General features: G+C 34.3%; 1 protein-coding gene across 2 annotated transcripts in view; it reads left to right on the plus strand.

Annotated features, from left to right (window-relative positions):
* The first annotated feature begins 7,228 nt into the window (after positions 1 to 7,228).
* Positions 7,229 to 22,742, plus strand: part of LOC149555994 (uncharacterized) — a 72,146-nt gene continuing 56,632 nt past the window's right edge. The window contains exon 1 of one of the 2 annotated variants that reach the window (XM_089830107.1): positions 7,229 to 7,585. The gene's annotated coding sequence lies outside the window, so the exon portion shown is untranslated. The remainder of the gene's footprint in view (positions 7,586 to 22,742) is intronic. The other variant, XM_089830109.1, reaches the window with a different exon arrangement.

A 22,742-nucleotide genomic window follows, 5' to 3' on the forward strand; every position in this document is an offset into this window, starting at 1 on the left:
GGGGAACTAATTTAGGTTATTAACTAATCAGTCTTAGATTAACGGGTTACTTTCCTAACCTTAAATTAACATGTCGGCACACATATGCATATAATGAGTGTCAAGTGACACCATAAGATTTACTTTTACACAACATTCGACATGTCACAAAATACATAATGGTACACATACATTCAGATTATGATACGAATCAAACCTAGACAACGAGGTTCGAATCACTTTATTGGATTCAACCTTAGTCTCATAGTTTGCACATAGGGTTAGCTACCGATTCTTCGATTAATTCCATGGTTAATTATTCTACACACTCAATTTGAATATCAATAGTTATAACATTACATTCATATATTTAAACTAAATTTACATAATCACATTGATCAAAACATTAAAATTTTCATTTAGATAAACGTCCTCATTTCTGTAAACATATTTAATCATCACTAATTGCATAATCAATACAACATAGTGTATTCATCAATTCAAACTAAAATACTAGAATAATCATCATTAGGCATGCATATACCTAAACATCATAAACATCATTAATAGAGCATATTAAACTATCTGAATGCATATACCCTAATCATCAAGGTACCATAAATAACATCATCATCATAAGGTGAAACATATCATAACATCATTAGTACAAATCAATATTTAAACAATCAAACAATGTAGTAAGTCTTGAATCATGGGGTACCAAAACACAAACATATCAACTGATCTCAATTCCCATTAGGACACATAAACCATCTAATCTTAATTCATATCCATCATCATAATCATGTAAGTCCATAACTTTCTATCACCTAGTTATGTAGATGTATCCTAGAGAATGCACACAATGTTTATGATTTAAACCATAATTTTGAGTATAACCTCTTGTACACGATACCCTAACAACCTTAACATATCGTAGTGTACTTATAATATTTAAAATTTAATCTACTTAAGGGAACTTCTAGAGAGAAAATAATCTATCTTCGAGTTTCAAATGATCCATAAGAAGGTATTTATTACGCTATATTATTGTAACAATCATTAAATAATTATATGTAAGATAGCCATAATCATCATAATGTCCTCTACATGGTTCCTAGTACAAACAACAACATTACCCCATACCATTACCTTTTTGTACTCAAACATCCATTCAAATCTCCTATAGAGGATTTTAAAAAAGAAATTCATATTTAAATAAGTATATACGAGGAGGGATCTTACATTTTATAGGGATGGTAATTGCAAATCTACTCATTCTCTCTTTTTGTATTTTACTCTTTAAGACAAATTGTCTAGTTTTTCATTCTTCTCTTGTGACAAGATTTTGCATGCAGGTGTTCATGGATTCATAAGATTTGTATATCTCAAATCTAACATGGTACTAGATCTAGATATACTGCAACTTGTTCTTGATCTTGAAGAATTTTTGAGTTTCTGAGGGTTTTGTTTTTTCATAAGTTTTTTGTATTAGATCTATGGGAACCTTTGATTCTAGTCACTTTGAGGTTGAACAAATATGACAATTGAGCTCAAAGCATCCTAAAACCCTCATTTCCATATAAAATATGTCTAGTTTGGACATAATTGGACTTTGAGGCAATTTTTTTAGCCCAAGTCATTTGGCCTAGACACGCATCCCAAAAAGCATTGATATATATATATATATATATATATATATATATATATATATATATATATATATATATATATATATATATATATATATATATATATTTTAATTTTTTTTTTAAATTAAAAAATACTATCAGTTTTTTTATGTAGTGGGTATTTTTTATGCACAACATATTTTATTAAAAATAAGAAAAAAATTGGTTGGAGGCATGTTATTTTTAAGGATGCATTTTGTGTGTCCGTATCAAGTTTGACGCAGATCTTGGGTAGTCTCCACTGCTCTCTGCCCAAGTCCTCCATGCTACCTACCAACAATGTCATCCTACTATTACATGTCTCCTAAGTGGCCCACCCACCCTGCATGACAACTTCTCTGTGTGACACATGGATTTGTTTTTGCATTGGATTTGGAAGGAAGGGTGTCATCCATATTTTTGAGAATGCAGGTCCTCTGCGCTTAGGGAATCTCCCCCTTATATGCCATATTTGACTAGGGTTGCATGACATTTTTTAAATTTTGGGAAGCGTTGCTTACCTTGTTGGGAGGCACATGCATTTTGATTGGGCCTTGCCCACCTCGAACACCACAACAAGACCCACATCAACACCTTGATTTTTGGAGGTCTACTTTGGAAGCTGCCTAATAGATTTCTAGCCATTAATGAGTGCATGAATTTTGGAAACTTTGTTTTATGGCCCTGCCTTTTACTCTTGATAAATAACATCCTTGTTCTACAGTGAGCCTTGCGTGGACATCCTATCAACCCTTACACCATGTTTGACACATGTAAGTGCTCGGGTCTTTTCTTTGCTTCCATGCATAAGCCAAAAATTTACCACTTCTTTTTATAGCGGTTTTATTTATGGTGTGGGCAATTTTGTTTGGATTATATGGACCATTTTTCAAATATAAATGTAGTTTTTTGCCTTGTATGTGGCAGTTTAGGTAGTATTATAGGCAGTTTTTGTCCACCACTCCTTTGCATCATACACCTGTGACAGAGCTAGCCCACCTTCTTTACTTGAGTTTTTTAATCTAGTACTTTTCTCCTTACCAAGGTGGTTTGAGTTGTTCTGTAGGTGGTTTTGCTATTAACATTGCTGGTTATGGCAATTATTTACCACATGCATATGGCCCCCATATTTATGTTTTTCCGTTGCCCCAATTTTTTTTGGGTGAGTTTTTTAGATGACTTGGATATTTTTCTGGCATTTTTTTTGCCTTGATGGCCATTTGACCATCAAGTTTGGGCTCATCACTTGCTGATGTCAACACTACATCAACATGCTTGTTAGCCCTTCGGGCTCTATTTGGACATACCCTCAATTTTTCACTCATATCTCTAGCATATGATCTCCATTTTTTGCAATGAAATATTGTTGGAAAGCTAGTTCCAAGCTTGTTGTGATGGTACATGTATTTTTTAGTTTTGATGCTTTTTGTATAGATTTTTTTTCTAATAAAGTTAAGAGTTCTATTTTGCACTCTAGGAGACATATCTTGAGCATTCGATCTCAAATTCGAGAATTCTTTATATCATTGGAAAGGTCTTTCTATACTCTTTCCAATGATGCTAGTTGTTTTCCTAGATTTGGCCTCAGGTACATCCTATTTAGTTTTTTTTTTTTTTTTTTTCACATTTTGGTAGATATCTTGGTTGTTATAGGTCTAGGGATCATTTTCGTTGCTTTAAATGATTCGTCATGGGTTATTGTATCAACCTTTGTCTCTTTTGATCTTTGTTGACACCTTTTTATAGAATTTTACGTAAACACATTGAGATAAAGTGTCAATGTATTGCATTTCAGGATCTTGGCCATCTTTTTGTTTTATTGTACTCACACTACATTATAAAGTGCCTTGAGGGGTTTCATGTTGGCCATTTTTTTTTGTCTTCCTTTGTCATGTGAGTGTTCCTTCCATGACATTAGCCTCATGATATGTTAATGACACATGTCATTATAGGTGTTTGTACTTCTTATGCACTCTCGGTGTTCCTAGTTTTTTTTATACAAGAGATATTGCATTCGATTTTAGTGTTTATGTCTTACCTCTCAACATTATTAGGGGGCTATGTTGATTATATTTCTTTCTTGGTTTGATAGAGTGAGCTATGTATTCAATATTTGATCTTATGTACTGGGCAGTTGCAATGGCTAGAATTCTGGTGAGATTGATCATTTACCATATCGATACTCTTTCATTCTTGCTTTTAGAGGCCATGAAGATATCTTCCATCTTGAATTGATCAACTCTTCATTCTTAGTCTTCTCTACCAATTTCCATGTTCTATACAGTGAACATTCTTCGGATCAACAGTTTGATAGTGTTTGCAGCTTCATGCTTTAGTGGTGTTCTTCATGATCATCCTTTTGTTCCTATCTTATGGGACATTCTTTCCATCTCTTCTTGGAGTAAGTTTTTTTCCATGTGATTTTCTTTATTTATCCCCTTTATAGAGATTTGGTTGTGCTTGGGTACTTGATCAGGCCTTTATTGTCAGGATCCATTTACTTTTTCTTTCATTAGTGGTTTCTAGGTTTTTAGCTACTCCCTAAGTTTATCTTAAGGGGGGGTGTTAGAGTAATAATATATTCTTATTAACTCCAGATTACTTAAGCTAAAATTTATGTATATAATAATTAAATCTTTTAATATTAATTATTATCATGTAATCTAGGATATTTCACTTTAGGGTTTCTACCTCTTAGGTTTTACCTTTCTCCATTTATAAGGATGATAATTGTAAATCTACTCATTCTCTCATTATACATTTTACTCTTTTAGAGTAATTCTCTTGATCTCTCTTCTTGTCTCGTGACAAGATTTGGCATGCAGGTGTTCATGGGCTCATAAGATTTGTATTGCTCAAATCTAACAATAATTAGAAAAAAATCATTCATGTAAAGACCTGTGTCTTAGAGATTTAAAGATTCTTTTTTTTTTTTTTGACAAAAACTCATTTAATAGAGTGAACTCTAGTTTACCAAGGTTGATATGATGTTCATGTGTAAATTAACAATTAAAGGAGAAAACACATGTATTTTGTGATATTGCTATCAGGATTATTTGTGTAGTTTTTGAGTCAAACTCATTGACCCATGTTTCATGAGTAGTGATTCAACATAATTCCATCTCTCCTAAGAATAAATGGAACACTTAGCTCTCATTAGATCTAGGTGATGCTCAAGAGGTGAAGCATCGAGACTTCCCAGGAGGTCACCCATCCCAATAATACTCTAGCTTGAGTGCACTTAACTAGGCTAGAAAGAAGCTAAAATGTTGTTTTCCTAGAAAGAGGCTAGAAACACTTTCCAATTGACTTTGATTTACTGCTAGGAAATACATAAAATATTATTGTATGGCTAATTGTGAACACCCCCTTCAAATTATGGATATTAACTTACCACCTTTCATAGACTATTTTTTATCTCTACCATTGTATCAAGTGTTACCATGTCAATCTTTTGGCACAACAAAAAACATAATCAAACAAATGATATTAGAGTTGGGTCATATATTTGAATCCCCTTGAGTGACATTGAGGGGGGATTGTTCGACTAATCATTAATGTCTCCCTTCATAAATCCAAGACATGGACTAACGACCTCTAGTGAGTCTGTTTATATTTGATATTTGTATTAGGTGTTAACATGTCGATCTTTTAGCATGACAAAAAACACGTTCCAACAATTAAAACAATTTAATAGGGTATTTAAATTGTCAAAAAGAAGTTGGATCAAGTCGTATATTAAGATAATGTTATGTAGATTTATAAGTTGGATTAATTGATCATTATTTGATTTTCATGTATGTCCCTTTCTTAGGCACTTATAGACTTGTTCCTCCAAAATAAATAAATAAATTGTATCTAAATTTGATTTACTTTCCTTTTCTAGACTTCTTGCTTATGGTATACTTAACACAGGTTTGCATGATATGCATTTTTAAGAAAACATATTTTATCAATAGTATTTTTTCCCCCTATTTGTATTAATTTCATAAAAAAATTTACAATACCAAATTATATTTTTCACCAAGCACTACCACATTTAGACCCTACCCTACATGCATCAATTCATTGTATCAACAGGTAAAAGAACACAACTTATATCACAAAATGCCCAATATTCACGAACGAAAAATCAAGCACCTCTTCAACAACCCTCTTGTCCCCTATTCAGAGTAATGACATCATTTTTTCACACCTCAACTACCTTACTAGAGAGGCATTCATTAAGACAAATACAAACTGCCTTTCAAAATGGCCAATGTTTATTGATAAAATGTTGACTCGAGCCACTTATACCATATTATTAAAACTGCATTTAACTAGATATTAATTATAACAAAAAGAAGCCAAATACAACACATATCAAAACCTTATTTTGTGTCCTTCGTCTTCTTGTAGATCATTGATATTTAAGTCTTAGTTCACATTTTGAAACCTTCATTCCTTCTTTCCAATTGTTATCTTCGCCCTTCACATAATTTTCCACCTCTTCGAGAAATCCTTTAGCACTTCCCAACCCATCTAGGATTGGGTACTTCACTTATATGTTTGCATGATATATTACTTTGTCTTTGTGTTTAATGATATTTAATGCAATCATTCTGATCATGGAGAAATCATTGGATCACAAGAAGAAATCATTCATATTACATGCTTCAATTGATATTCTAGAAAGAATATAGCCTCACAATATCATTCTATAGACGTGTATAATTGAAGAGTATTGTTTTCAATATTATTCAATTTCAAAAGATTGACATATATCAAGGAGGACAAATGAATTCAAGATAATTTGAACAAAGAAGATAACATACATTATACACATTGAATTTATGAAAGACACCATTACAATCATATATTCATCATATTTTAATTTACATCAATTGAGAAACAAATTTTTATTAACAAATTTGAAAATCCCCCCTCCCACCTTTATTTTTCCTATTTAGCGTTCACTATGTTCAATTTTCATCAAGGTGTATAAACCAACTACTATTCAAACCATGGAGCTGCTCAAGGAACTAGATTACCTATGCCTTCCAAACCTCACCGCACTCTTCGCGTGATAACAAGATCTCCACACTTGCCCAGAGAGAGAGAGAGGAGAGGAGGTTTTATAGTCCACGACACTATGCCATAGTTTTTGGGTTTACATATGGTGACAGTGATATGGGACTACCTCGTACTCTTTTTCGAGAGACGCTTGGCGCTACAAACGAGGCGTACATACCCTACCCCCCAGTGGGATTTGAACTTGTGACCTCTCTTTCAAGAGTACAAGTTCTCCACCACTAAGCTAACCCAGTACGCATTATGCTGCGCTTCTCTCGATACAAACATATTTTTCCATAAAATTATTAGTACTCCAAAATGCACTCAGTGTATGTTTTTAATTGGTACATATTTGAAGTGTACGATGGGAGTGGCAAAAATGGCGAGGTAGCTTTCTGCCGAGATTTCTCTCTCTTACCTTCCCTTAATGCCCGCAACTTTCATTATTGCTTTGCCACGTAACAAACCAACATGAAAGAGGGAATCCTTTTCCATGTTTTTAACTTCGATGCATGCGCTTTGGCTGCACACACCCACATTCGAGAAAAGAAACGGAGGAGATAAACAAACTGTACTAGCTGTGTTGCTGGTTCATATATTTTTCTGATTTGAAGAGATTGTGAAGATGCTATCTAAAAACAAGCTAGAAGAAATAGTGCAGGAGAAGTATACAAGTTTGCCCGCATTTTTATTTTCCAAAGATGGCGCAGAAAATGCTCCTCAATTCTTGGCGTCTGTTAGTTTCTGTGGGCTCACCTTCCATAGTCCTGGACGCTCCAGGACTTTGAAAGAAGCTGAAAATGCTGCTGCAGATGTTGCTCTTGATGCCCTCTTGGCTAAACCAGATGGCGAACCCATGCAGACAAATGCGCCTGCTGTAACTAGTAAGCTGCGCTTTTCGTTAAATTATAAATTTATGGGTTTGTTGTTTTGTCAAATTTTGCAGTTGATACTTTAGTCTGATCTTCTGGGAGTGGTACGTTGTGGCCTTCTGTAATTGATAAGTTCATTTGTTTGTTTGTTTGTTGTTTGAATTTTGCCATCTCTGTTGAAGTCTGATTATCTGGCTTGTATTTCGGAAGGAACGCCGCTGTGAATTGTGTCTTTATAATGTGCCTTGTAGTTTTAGGATACTAAAACGAGGAATTAGAGCTTTTTGTGCCTGTTGTGTATGATTCTTTTGAATGCCACCCTACCACGAATTATGTCTGTTTTTGTGTCTTGTTCATTTGAGGACAGCTAACTGGCAATTGGCTTTCTTTAGGGCTTGCCGAGATAATAAGAGTTCGCTTCAACTATCCCGCTTTTGGGTGAACTTTATTATTTTTGGCTATGAACTTAAATTGGGAATCGGAAAAATTAAATTATGTACTCAGTGCATCTGCATTTGCCATTTTCTGTCAACTTTCATTGAGAATCATAAGAAAAACAAAAATGTGGATTGATTGTGCTGTAATTAGGGGTAGTTTATAAGTTCTTTTAATATTTGTAGTTGCTTGTTATTTTGCGCTATTGCCCATGCTCATTTTTTTATTTTGGGTTTCATGAATTAGGGAGGCCTTGCCCTGTTCTTAGTTTTATATCTGTGTTTACGTTATTTAGTGGCTGTCTCTTCCAGACTAGAAGGAGCTAGGCCAGCGGTAGAGGTATATATATATCTGGTTTTCAACTGAATTATGGTCGTGGAGGGTAATGTCTGCCGTTCAAACATGATGCATGCTTAAGAGTACTAATGCTGTGCAGGTTTAATTTGGTTTTAGGCTGGGTAGGCGTAATGCAGACTTAGGTCGTCTTGGTTGAGCAAAGATCTGGTCTGCGTTGGAAATTGCAGGTTTGGTTTTGGATGGTTAATGGATTCTCAATATCGTGAAGGGTGTGGCAGACTATACACGATGTTAAAACAGTCTGAATTTCCAACATTACTAGTTTTGCGTTTGGTTAAGTTGATTCTGGTTGTGTTTGGAATTGCAGAGATGAGCTCTAGACTTCTAGCTGGCTCGTGATTTTTTAAGAGCTGGGTTTTGCATGAAGTTGAGATATTCTACATCCTCAACAGGATGAGGGCAGAGCAGGGTAAATGCAGGTTTTAATATGGTTATTTTTCTGTTAGCAATTACAGATATGAGTTCTATACTTCTAGCTGCCACATGAGTCGTAAGAGCTGGTTTATGGATGAAGTTAAGATATTCTAAATTTTTCAATTATTGCTTTCGGAATCGACTGTGTTAAGAGGTTTGACATCAATGTTTTGGATCACACTCCATGATCTATCATCAAGATGAAAGAGAGAAAGCAAAAGGAGAAAATGAAATATGAGATTCCAAGATCCGAAACGTTGATGAAAAAACTCTTACACAATCGATTCCAGAAGCAATAATTGAAAAATTCTCATGAATTGTTGAAACTCTCTTACTATTATATTCTAAATTGTCAATTATATCACGGTTGTAATGTGCAATGTCCCACGTTGAAATATTGTTTATTTAGTGAGATGCAATATCTGCCTTTTCAACAGGATGAGGGCAGGGCCGGTTTAAACCCTAAATGCAGGTTCACGCTATGTTGCGAAATCTGGATTTAAGTATTGAGTCTTCTATGCATTTCTTTAGCATTAGATCTATTTTTGGTAAAGTAGGCATTTAAAAAATTAAAATTTCTGCATTGTTTGCTAAGTTGCCGGTTCGGTTTTGGGTTCAAGTTCGGGGTTGAAGAACCGTTTCGCTAGCAGAGCAAATTTTGAAATGGGGTTTGGGTTTGTTAGTACAAAAACATGTAAAAATTATACACACACTCAGACACACTTATATATACATGCATACATATGCAGCCTAGACACATGAATTAAGAGTAAAATTTTGCACAGTATCATAAAAACAACGAAAACACCATAAATTTGTAATCATAGCATCATATTAACATTAAAATGGTAAGATTGAGAGTACAAGTATCATCAATACTAAGTTTCAATCCTTTAAGGGCTTGTTTGGTTGCAAGTGTAGGAATTGAGGATTAGAATAGAAAATTTGAATGAGAATGGAGAATGAAGAATAGGAATGGAAAAATGCAATCCAATCTTGTTTATCCCTTGTTTGGTTATGCAAGCTTAAATTGGAATAGGGTTAACTTGCAATCGGCGCCATTTGAAAATATTTTTGTAGATGCAACCGGCGCCATTGGAAAATCGCTGAAATATTTGAAAATATTGAAGACAAAGTTCCAGCACTCACCCTAGGTCAAAGCGGATTTGAAATTTAATCAAATTTGAGAAAGTTAAAATGAATGCAAGAATAGCAATTCCAATTACAGGTATTTTTTGGAATGGACAAAAGCTCATTTTGAGGCTAAAATGAGAATACGTATTCCTATTCCCTATTCCTATTCCACGCACTAAACAAAGAATACAAATCATATTCTAATTTGCTATTTCTATTCCGGTTGTATTCCAGCAACCAAACGGGCCCTTAATGGATTATCCAAATCTTTGTCTTGATTTTCTTCTTCTTCTTCATCAGGGGCATTAGTTGATTCACAAACTTTGCCAATGCTAATGGGATCAGCTACACCAACAACATTCTCACTTTATGTGTAATACTTTTTTCTTTGCACAGAGAGCATGTTTGTTTGTAATAAACATCCTACTTGAAAAATGTTGGAAAAGTAGCCTGAATCTCCCTTCACCCAATGAAGATATTGTTTAATAGTCAAAATATAATTTATCACTCTAGAGAGCTTGTGATTAACAGGGGTCATTATCAACAATTAGATGTAAAAGACTTCCTGGAAAAAATCTTGAGGGCTAGTTTTATTTGATGTGATAAATATCTGAACTTAAACAAATTTTGTTTTGTAATGTTAAAGATCTTATTCAAATTCTGTAATTATTGTTTCCTGCGCTAAAGTATAAAATGTTTCTCAGCAGAAATGTACCTGGTTTGCCATTGGTCTGCTATGTTTGCCTGCCCTGTTTTGACCTGGGTTCGGATTGGACAAACCAGCTTGCTTGGGTTTGAACCCTGTCTGAACCCACAGGGGAACTGGACTTGAACCATGACCTGGTTCGAAACCTGTCCAAACTAGGGTGCTGGGCCGGCAAATCAGACTTAAAGAATTTTTGTTGTGGGTGAAAGCTTATTTATTTCTTTATTTTTTCCCTTTTTAGTGCATGTTTACCTTTTTGAGCCCCCCAAATAGACCATTGCCTATGCATCGCCTATGCATCACCATAAGTGACTCATTTATTGTAATTATTAATTAATTAAGAATGTTATGATCTATGTTACTGGATTCGTGTCCATGTTCGTTGCAGGTTCAGGTAGGGTCCAGATTTCGGACTGTGGGTCCGTCCAGGTCCTTATTAGCACAAACCTGGGCGAACCCAGGGGGACCCATAGTAGGGTCCAAAAACTGAAATAAAACAACTTAAAATAATGTTTTTAAAAATCATTTTCTTGATGTAACTCTAAAAGGAGCCAATAAAAAAATATTTCACTAATTTAATCTCTCATTTTGGTGTGCCCATTTTGCAAGTTGTAAGAAAAAGTCATAGAGATTGTTTGTTCCAATGATGAGGATGTAGATATAGTTGCAGCCGGTGATGAAGCCGTTGATCCTCATTGTTTGATGACCCATCTGACTCTTGAAGGGCATTTGATACTTTGATTATTGATAAACTATTAAACACTTGTCATTTATCATTATGTTTCAAACTTTATTATTTGATGAACTACTCTATGTTTTGCAATTTAGTAATTCAATTTATGATTTTCTTTACAATCATGAACATAGATTAATAAGCGGATATTTAATGTTTATCTTTGCATTTGGCATTGAACAATGATCAAACAACACATATTCATACTATGAAATGACTTAGTTTTCGGTCCGATAGAGAGCTTCGGCTACGTATGGTCCAAGTTCTGAAAAGAAAGAGTTACCTGCCGTGGAGCTGCTATGGTGGCATTGCTAGCGAGTCGATTGGAGCAACCCGTCTGTTCCACAACCTGCCACGGAGCTTCTACATTGGCTTGTCCTCATTCGTCCAGGCTGCCATAGAGCACCTTGCTTCAGACTCGTCTCAGACACATAGTTGCTTTCTAGGACCGCCCTGACTAAAGTATATAAAGGATTGTGATGTGAATATCAGGATTTAACTGTGTGATTTTGAGTCAAACTCGATGACCCATGTTTCATGAGTAGTGATTCAACATGAATCCATCTCTCATGAGAATAAATGGAACACTTAGCACTCATTGGATCTAGGTGATGCTCACAGGGGTGAAGCACCGGGACTTCCCTGGAGGTCACCCATCCCAGTACTACTCCAGCCTGAGCGCGCTTAACTACGGAGTTTCCTCCACAGTTAAACCCAAAGCTTGCAACCCCATTTGCAAAACCTTCACCAAGTGTTGTGCCTTATGAACCATTCATTAGAAAGCCCCTTAAGCTCATCAATTGATAAGCAGGAGATGATTTCCACAGCTAGTCAAATTGTGATGTGAATATCAGGATTTAACTGTGTGATTTTGAGTCAAACTCGATGACCCATGTTTCATGAGTAGTGATTCAACATGAGTAGCTGTGGAAATCCTGATATTCACACAGTTAAATCACACAGTTAAATCCTGATATTCACATCACAATTTGACTAGCTGTGGAAATCATCTCCTACTTATCAATTGATGAGCTTAAGGGGCTTTCTAATGAATGGTTCATAAGGCACAACACTTGGTGAAGGTTTTGCAAATGGGGTTGCAAGCTTTGGGTTTAACTGTGGAGGAAACTCCGTAGTTAAGCGCGCTCAGGCTGGAGTAGTACTGGGATGGGTGACCTCCCGGGAAGTCCCGGTGCTTCACCCCTGTGAGCATCACCTAGATCCAATGAGTGCTAAGTGTTCCATTTATTCTCATGAGAGATGGATTCATGTTGAATCACTACTCATGAAACATGGGTCATCGAGTTTGACTCAAAATCACACAGTTAAATCCTGATATTCACATCACAATTTGACTAGCTGTGGAAATCATCTCCTATATATAAAGGATGCTTGGGGCATATTTTTACGAGGCTCACATTTATAGCAGTAGAGTTATTTAGAGGGAAGTTCACCTGTAACGTCTACAAAAAAAATTGCTTACCTATGAATTTTGATGGATGTCCATGCTCTGGTCTGATGCCTTTTTCGAATGCCTTCTACAATACAACTTCTTCTTAGTCCTTCCTTATTGTTTTTTCCATTTGTAATATCATTATTTTCTATTTGAAGAGCACCTTGTTTTGATTTATTCAATGCATACTTATTTGCATTTATCTTCATTTAAAATTATAGTATGAAATCACCTTCTAATGGCTACAAAATGATCTAGGAATGCTCAACATGCTTCTCGAAGAATCCTCGGAGCTTCCTCGAAAAGCATTAATGAGCAGCTCCGACAGAACTAAAAGGGTAAATAAAGTTTTAGGGCTCTCTATGTAGCAAGCAAGTTTTGTCGGCAAGCGTCGGCCCCATTTACTCGCCTACTCCCACTAGACAAATTAATGCAATGTCAAAATGGAGTTTAATTCGGTTTATATGGTTCTCTTCAGTTTGCTATCAATTTCTGAACTATTTCTCTTTACCTTACCATTATCTTCCTCCTAAATCTTATATTTTATCTTCCTCATTTTATATGGCTCAATCGTTTTTTCTCCCTAAATGATTTTGGAAGTACTGTATTTCAAAAACTCGTTTTGTTTGAAATGGTCTCTTTCTTTTCCTCAGTTGTGATTTACCGGAGAAGATATCTTAAAAATATATTCATTCATCTGTATAGAGTTGGTTATATTTTTTGGCATTGTTGGAAAAGCTAAAAATATACTAGTGATTTTAGCAACGAGTAGCAGATAACATACTCAAATCATCTCAAGTAAATTACTGGCAGAAAAATTATAGCATTGTCTCGTGTGGAAGATGAAATGCAATTCTCCCGATGTACGCCATTGTGACGTTCCCTGCTTGGCAATGGAAATATATTTTCATTGTAGTTGGACTGCCTCGACATCTTTTAGCAGTGTGCGTTGGATTTTTTTAATATAAAATTTTTTATTTGCTTAGATCTTCTAAAGGTTATAAGTAATTGTATAAGTTTCAAATTTCTTCATCTTAATTTTAGAATGTGCATTTTAAAATTGTAAATTGTTATATTTTCTAAAATATAGATTTCTATTAAATCATAAATTTAAATATATATGCATTTAAAAATATATGATATATATAGGCAAGAGCCTACAATACAACGTTAAGTTGTGACCCACTTATTTAGGAGGTCTTGTGTTCAAACCTACTCAAGTTAAGTAAATAAATAATTATTATTATTTAATACACATAATAATTAATCTTGGTTTCGGCCTCTTACAGATCAAAAATAATAAAAAATACATATATATATTTTTCTATTTTACAAATTAAATATATAGTTATTTTGAATTTCTTTTATGATTATTTAAAATAATATATAATATATAGTTTTTATATATAGAATATTATATTGTGAAATTGGAATTGAATTATACCAAAAATATATATTTTCTATTTTACAAATTAAATGTATATTTTGAATTTTTTTATGATCATTTAAAATGATATATAACATTTATTTTTTATATATAGACTATTCTATTATAAATTTGGAATTGAATATACTAAAATGAGATATTATTAAAAAAATGTGATACTTTTAGACAAAGTAGAAGGTAACTAGCTTATATATATTAAATAATATGTATAAAGGAAACAGTATCACACAAAGTAGAAGGTAACTAGCTTATATATATTAAATAATATGTATAAAGGAAAATTATTGAGGCTTCAATTGTTTTATTATTAAACAATTATCAAATATGTTTAATATATCATCCTACCATAAAGATATGGTTAGATGCAACTTTTATTAAAGAAGATGAAATATGAATAGGAGAAGATTGAGAAGGAAATGAGGTAGAGGAGAAGGAGACATAGTGAAGCTTAAAGAAGACAACGAACAAGGAGGTGAAGGAAGAGAAGAAAAAGTAGATAAAGATGAAAAAGAGGTGCAGGAGGAGAAGATGAGGAGAAAGAAGATAAAGTAGGAGGACAATTGGGATGAGGAAAAGGAGGTGAAAAAGGAGGGGGGGCAGAAGCAAAGGGAACAAGAAATAGAGGAAAATAAGTAGAAAAAGAAAAAGAAGAGCAGCAGAAGTAGTAGGGGCAAAAGGTGAAACCGAAGAAGGAAAGGACAAAATAGAGGAAGAAGAGAAGGAGGATAAGGAGGGGGAGAAGAAGAAGCGGAACTAAAAGGATAGGAGGGAAAAGGAAAAGAAGAAACAAAGAAGACAAAGATGAAAAAGACCAAGAAGAAGAGGAAGAGGAGGAGATGTATATAATTGGAGGTATTTTTGGCAGGACTGTGTCTCCAATGTTTCTGGCAAATCTCTCCATTGCAAGGTGGTTCTGGATCTGCTTCTGTCAATCTCACTTAAAAATACAGCTTAATTCATATGATTAAGTCGAGAGAGAGAGAGAGAGAGAGAGAGAGAGTACATATGATTAAGGTAGTAAAAGAATTGAAGCTCACTTTTGGATAAGAACATAGAAACTCATAATGAAATCAGCTAAAACCTTGCACAATTTGATGGAAGTGCTAGTTAATAATTATAGTAAAAGGGTTGTTTTGGATGTTGCTTAGAAGTTTCTCCTTAATAGGGTAACTCCATTTGCGCATGAGCATTTTTGGCTTGGCTGGTGGTCACCTTTGGGTATGTCCAATTTTGGCTTTGGAAGGGGTGCTTCTAATTTATTTTACTTGTTGCTGTCTAGAATATGAGTCAATTTGTATCAACATGATCTTGTGCCAATCACAACGTACCAATTGGCTATTGCATGTTTAAAGAAAATAATAAAATAATTAAAGACCTTACAAAGGCATGGCAATTACTCCAATATCTTTGAATATGATCTCATGGAAGTGCCTTGGGCATCTATGTTTACACAGACTACATTGCAATGTAACAAATAAAAATAAAATGTAGCTAATCATTAAAACAAGTTGATGTAGGAGAATCTTGGGTGTAAAGGAAATCTTGCATCTCCTAAAAATATTTATGTTTTGTCATTTTCAATAAGGGCTATTCAGTACAGAGTTACTATTTATGGAAACTTATTATTTTTAGTAAGTGGGTCACACGATTATGGAATGTTCTGATTTCACACGTGGAGGTTCACCTTAGTCATATCAGCCTGCCAGTGGAGCTACATTGTCATACCATATGTAATGAAGAAATTATTGAGGTTTTTGGGTACGAAACCTTTGAGCTCAGATCTGAAGGCCTTAGAGGCTTTGGAATGAATGAGGTCGTTCCTAGGTTGACTGGCACTTACGCATGTCAAGCGCTATAGTTCAGGGGCCAAAGATTCCAAAAAGTACTAAATAGTTGAAAATCAGATGTATGGTTTGAAAGTTATGGCCTTCGGAAGTTGGGGTACCTAAAAATATAATTAGGGCTGACCCTATGTAATAATGTAAGAAATAAATTTTAATTGGGGTTTTGTCAGCCTCAAGCGCTAGAATTAGTGTCTAGAACCTTCCCGGGAGGTGAAAAGTTGCCTATATAATGAAGGCCCGTAGTGATGTTTAGATAGTGCTGGGTGGTACTTTGTGGCTCTATGTTGAAGAGTATTGTAAAGAAATTGTCCATGTGGGTTTGCATATTGTATTTCAAAACTCTATAATTTCGCATTTGTGGTGATAAAAAGCCCATATTCAGTTCTTGCCAATTATTGTTATTTCTTTATTTCTGTTATTGTTTATGGTATTAAGGGGAGCACCTATCATCAAGTGGTATCAGAGCCTAGTTTTTGAGTGTGTAAACAAATCACTGACTATGAGGCAGTTGCACCAGGACCATAGTTTGGGTTGAGTGTGTAGACAGATCATTGGTTGTGAGGCAGTTTACACTAGGGTTTCAACGGAAGCTCGAAAATGCCTCCATGAAGAGAGCATGGTGGAAAAGCAATAAGTGTTACACCTGAGGGTTTTAGAGCCCAATAGAGACAAATGCAAGCATTGGAAGAACAAATGCACAGAGGAATAAATCTTTCCTTAAGAGACAAAAGTGAGGATGAAGGAGAAGAAGAATATGTTGAAGAAGAGGTAGTTCTAAGCCAAGAAGAAGAGAGACTTTTTAGGGCCATTTCCAAGATTGATAAAAGACCTAAGTTTGAGGTTCTCACATTTTCAGCAGATCTTAACCTAGAGGAGTTGATTGATTGGATCAATGAATTGGAGGAATATTGTGAGTATGAAGATATTGAGGATCTTGATAGGGTCAAGTTTGCAACGGCCAAACTGAAGGGTCATGTGAAGATCTAGTGGCAAGAGATTTAGTTGGAATGAAATAGAAGAAGGAAGGACAAAATCACAAGATGGGACTGCATGATAGCTAAATTGAAGCAACAATTCATTCTCGTGGACTATGAGCTTGATCTGCTGAAGAAAATGCAAGGGGTGAAGCAAGCGGGAAGATCTGTTCAAGAGTATACCGAAGAGTTATATCGAGTTCTCATTAGAATAGGCCATGAAAAAGTTGACAAGGAGAAAGTTCCTTATTATCTTAATGGGTTGAAGCCAAGCATTCAGGATGAGTTGAGTTTGGTCCAAATGAACAATATTGAAGAGGCATACGAGTTTGCCCTAAGAGTTGAGAAAAAGCTTAACAAGAAGTTTGATAACAAGAATAGTGGAAGATGGCGTAGTGGAAGATATGGCGAACGGTCCCATGGAGGTCGAAATGATGATCAAAAGAACAAGGATGAGGCCAACAGAGTAGTTAGAACTAGAGGGGAAACAATTCCAATCGCTTCCATGATCAGAACAATAGAGATTAGAGAGGAAGAGGTAGAGGGAAAGGATTTGGAAGAGGAGGTTTTCTTGAAAAATGTTTTCACTGTGGAGAAGAAGGGCATAGAGCATTTGAATGTTCCCAATGCCAAGGAAGGACTAATAGAAGAACAAAAGGCCAGACCAGAGTTGTGCATGTTGATGAAAATGCCAAATCATCGCATTCTGAAGATGTTGAAAAAGGAGAAATCCTAGTTAATAAAAGAGTCCTGCCGAGTGGTGAGAATGAACCTCATCAAAGGAGGAGCTTGTTTTTGCACAAGGTGCAAATGTGAAGATAAGTGTTGTGATGTGATCATTGATGGTGGAAGTACTGACAATCTGGTGTCAAAAAAATGGTCACAAAGTTAAAACTGAAGAGGCAAAAACACTCGCGTCCATACCGTATTGCCTGGGTGCAGGATGACCACAAGAATGAGCAATGCGTAGTGAAGTTCAAGATTGGAAGCTATTAGGATGAGGTGTTGTGTGATATCATACCTATGGACATATGTCATATGGTGTTGGGTAGTGTAACAACCACTTTTCTCGGGTCTTAAATTAACAACTAACATACTCAAAGAAATACAGTGATTACTTCATTTTCATAGGAAGTTAGTTAAATTAGTTTCGTTCATATGAAAGAGATTGACGGTTAAAACTAGTGAAATAAATTTTTTAAACTAAGAACTTAAAACACCATCAAGGAATTTACTATAGAAATTTAAATCCACATACCATGGAACTTGAATTGAGAAATCATTTTAGGGATGTAATCACGTAAATTAGTCCACAAATACTACTATAACAATATCATATAACGACTACCATTCAATACCTCTATATCAAAGTCAAATGACAATTACTATTAAATACCACTATATAAAATTAGGGCATCACATACCACTATATCACTTAGGGCATCGATTACCATTGGATCATTTAGGGCTTTAGATACCACTGTATCACTTAGGGCTTCAATTACCACTAGATCATTTAGGGCATTAGATACCACTGTATCAATTAGGGCTTCAAATACCACTGAATCAATCAGGGCTTTAGATACCACTAAATCAATTAGGGCTTTAGATACCACTGAATCAATTAGGGCTTCAGATACCACTGTATCATCCCTTTCCTTCCGATTGCTTAACTTAGTCTTGCATATCCATCATAAAAGCAAATTTACTCGTTTCCAACAAATGTTTGAATGTATAGCTTATCTTTGTCTGTTGCACTTCCAATAACTTGGGGGACAAAGATAAGCTATACATTCAAACAATTGTTGGAAACGGGTAAATTTGCTTTTATGATGTATATGCAAGACTAAGTTAAGCAATTGGAAGGAAAGGAATGATACAGTGGTATCCAAAGCCCTAAATGATACATTGGTATTTGAAGCCCTAATTGATTCAGTGGTATCTGAAGCCCTAATTGATACAGTGTTATCTGATGCCCTAAATGATCTAGTGATAATTGAAGCCCTAAGTGATACAGTGGTATTTGAAGCCCTAAATGATCCAATGGTAACCAATGCCCTAATTGATACAATGGTATGTGATACCCTAATTTTATATACTGGTATTTAATAGTAATTGTCATTTGATTTTGATATAGCGGTATTGAATGGTAGTCGTTATATGATATTGTTATAGTAGTATTTGTGGACTAATCTGGGTGATTGTAGAAACATCACAACAATGATTTCTCGGTTCAAGTTCCATGGTATGTGGATTTAATTTTCTATAGTAAATTCTTTGATAGTGTTTTAAGTTCTTAGTTACGAAATTTTGTTTAACTGATTTTAACTGTCAATCTCTTAAATATGAATGAAACTAATTTAACAGACTTCCTATGAAAATGAAGTAATAACTGTATTTCTTTGAGTATATTAGTTGTTAATTTAAGACCTAGGAAAAGTGGTTGTTACAGGTAGGCTATGGCAGTTTGATAGACATGTTGTACATGATGGGCATGCAAATTCCTACACTTTGACAAAGGATGAGGTGAAACATAAGCTAAATCCATTGAAAGATATAGATGAACCTATATGTAGTGTTGCTAGGGTATGCTTTGTTGATGGAAAGAAGTTCCTAGAGGGTATGAGGCAAGAGCATGTGTGCTTTGCAATAACTCCAAAAGATGGTAAAGAAGTAGAGGAAGTACTTGTAGAAGTTGCAGATTTGTTGGAGGAGTTCCTAGATATGTATTAGATAATGTACCTGATGGATTACCACTAGTGAGGAAGATCAGTCACTAGATGGACTTGATTCCAAAAGAAAATATTTTGTTTATGATCAGGAATTTTATGCCCTAGTTCAAGCATTAAAGAAGTGGAGACACTATCTTCTTCCTAAGGAGTGTTTTGTATATTGATCATCAAGCTTTGCAATATTTGAATAGTCAAGGAAAATTGAATCAAAGGATTTAAAGTGGGTTGAGTTTTTACAGAGTTATACATTTTGAAACATAGAAGTGAGAAGTCTAACATGGTTGCAGATGCTCTTAGTAGAAGACAAATTTTGCTGATAGAAATGCAGATTGAGGTTTTTGGGTTCACAGAACTCAAGAATTTGTATCCAAAAGATCTTGATTTTGGTGAAGCTTGGAAAGCTTGTACAAAACCTACTACACTTAATAGGACAAAGTGGTCGGATTTCATAATCCAAGATGGTATGTTATTTAAGGGAAGTTAGTTGTGCATTCCCAAAAGTTCTATGAGAGAGAATCTCATTAAAGAGAAGCATAGTGGAGGATTGGCTGAACATTTTTGTAGAGATAAAACCATTGCTTTGGTTGCTGAGAATTATTACTGGCCACATTTGTAGCAAGATATCAAGAAGTTTGTACCGAGTTGTAGAGTATGTTAGATGGCAAAAGGAGTGAAACAAAATACAAGGTTGTATCAACCATTACTTGTACCAGAGAAGCCATGGGAGGATGTCAGCATGGATTTTGTTCTTGGTTTACCAAGGACTCATCGAGGGCATGATTCGATATTTGTGGTGGTTGAAATTTTTTCAAAGATGACACATTTCATTCTTTGCAAGAAGACTAGTGATTTTCATGTGGCGGAGTTGTTTTTTAGAGAGGTGGTGAGACTATATGGTCTGCCAAAGAGTATAGTTTCAGATCGAGATACCAAGTTTGTTGTGTATTTCTAGCGTACATTGTGGAAGAAGTTAAAGACAGATTTGAAGTTCAGTTCATCACATCATCCACAAATTTCATGGACAAATAGAGGTGGTGAATAAGAGTTTGGGGAATTTGCTGAGATGTTTGGTTGGAGATAAGCTAAAAGGCTGGGATTCGATTTTACCACAAGTAGAATTATGCATATAATAATTTTGTCAATAAGAGTATTAGTAAATCACCATTCCAGATTGTATATGGGAGTAGTCCTAGAATGCTTTTGAATTAAGGCAGTTGGATAAAGGGGAGATAAGTAGTGCCGACACAAAGGATTTTGCTGAACTTTTGAAGAATATCCATGAGGAGGTGAGGAAGCACATTACAAGGTTGAATACACAATATAAGACGAAGGCAAATGTGAAAAGGAGGTATAAGGAATTTGAGGGTGGGGATGAAGTCATGGTTCATTTGAGGAAGGACAGATTTCCAGTGGGTACCTGTAATAAGCTGAAACTAAAGAAGATTGGACCATGCAAGATATGAAAAGGCATGATTCGAGAAATGCCTATGAAGTAGAGTTGTCTGTTGAATTGAATATTTCACTAGTATTTAACATTTCAGATCTGATAGAGTATCATGAAGGAGGTGATAGTGATGCAGTCACATAAGCGCAGTGGAGTATTCCAACAACTACTTCAACTACAAGGGTATGTACAGGATCATGGTGTACCAAACTATGGCCTTAAGTGGTAGTGAAAAATCAGCAAATCAAGTTTATGTCAACTTGACACATAATTTTGAAGTGGTTATGGACTTTATATCAAAAAGTTGTAAGAAAATAATTTGTAGAAAATTGAATGTAGTTTCTAAACTACTAGGCCTTATCAGGAGAAAAAAATAATTGATTGGTCAAAAGTTTGAATTTTAATGCAGTACTAAGAAAATTTCAAGGCGAAAATAAAAAGTAGGTGTATGTCTGACCACCTTAATCAAAATCAAATCATAATATTTTTTTAATATAATTATAGATATGAAAACTAGACTCATGCCCGGATGTGACACATATTTTTCGATATTTTTATTCCCAATAAATAATTAAATATGAATTTTCTACCAAAACTTTTTTGGATTAAAAAAAGTCTCGTGTCTGACCACCCTAACTAATAGAAAATTTCACCAAATTTAATTTAATTTTTTTTTTCCTTATACTAGGCGAAGTATAGAATGTGACGCAACTTTTAGATTTTAAAAATGTTATACCGTTTGAAAGTTATAGCTATTTTTCATTCAGAATGTCAATCGGCACTTTACAATAATCTTCATTAATAATTAATTAATAAATACTTATTGAACTCAGAATTTGACAGAAATTATATTGATGGAATCTAGAGAGCGATATTAAAAACCTCATTTCGTTTCATTCAATTTCGATCAAAATAACATTGTCAGACGGCTACTCAAAGTCTGAGTATCACTAAAACTCTTTATAAATACGTCTTTCGGGTTGACTGGGTAGGATTGGTAAATACCAAGCCTGATCGAATATCCGATATGGCTCGGTAGTCAAATTCCAAAAAAATTCAAATTTTGGAGGGAAATTCGATTTAAACGTTCTAGTTTTTTATTTTTAAATTATTTCACTTATATTAATATGTAAAGGCATATTTTAATATATATATTATATATATATATATATAATAACGTAATATAAACATACAAGATATAATCTAGTAATATATAATAATATCTTATGTTAATCTTATTACAATCTATAAATATAATTTATATTATTATTATTTTTACTAAATATAATAACGTAATTTATATATATATAATACGTATTATATATTATTATATTAATATGTATAATAATATAATATATATATAACAACGTAATATTTTTATTAAATATAATATATATTATAAATATAATTATATTAATATGTATATTATTAATATATCTATATAATAACGTAATATTTTCATTAAATATAATAATGTAATATATATATATATATAT

Source organism: Cupressus sempervirens, chromosome 5 (assembly GCF_028749045.1).
Source record: "Cupressus sempervirens isolate cs-2001-9-10 chromosome 5, ASM2874904v1, whole genome shotgun sequence".
Lineage (NCBI taxonomy): Eukaryota > Viridiplantae > Streptophyta > Pinopsida > Cupressales > Cupressaceae > Cupressus > Cupressus sempervirens.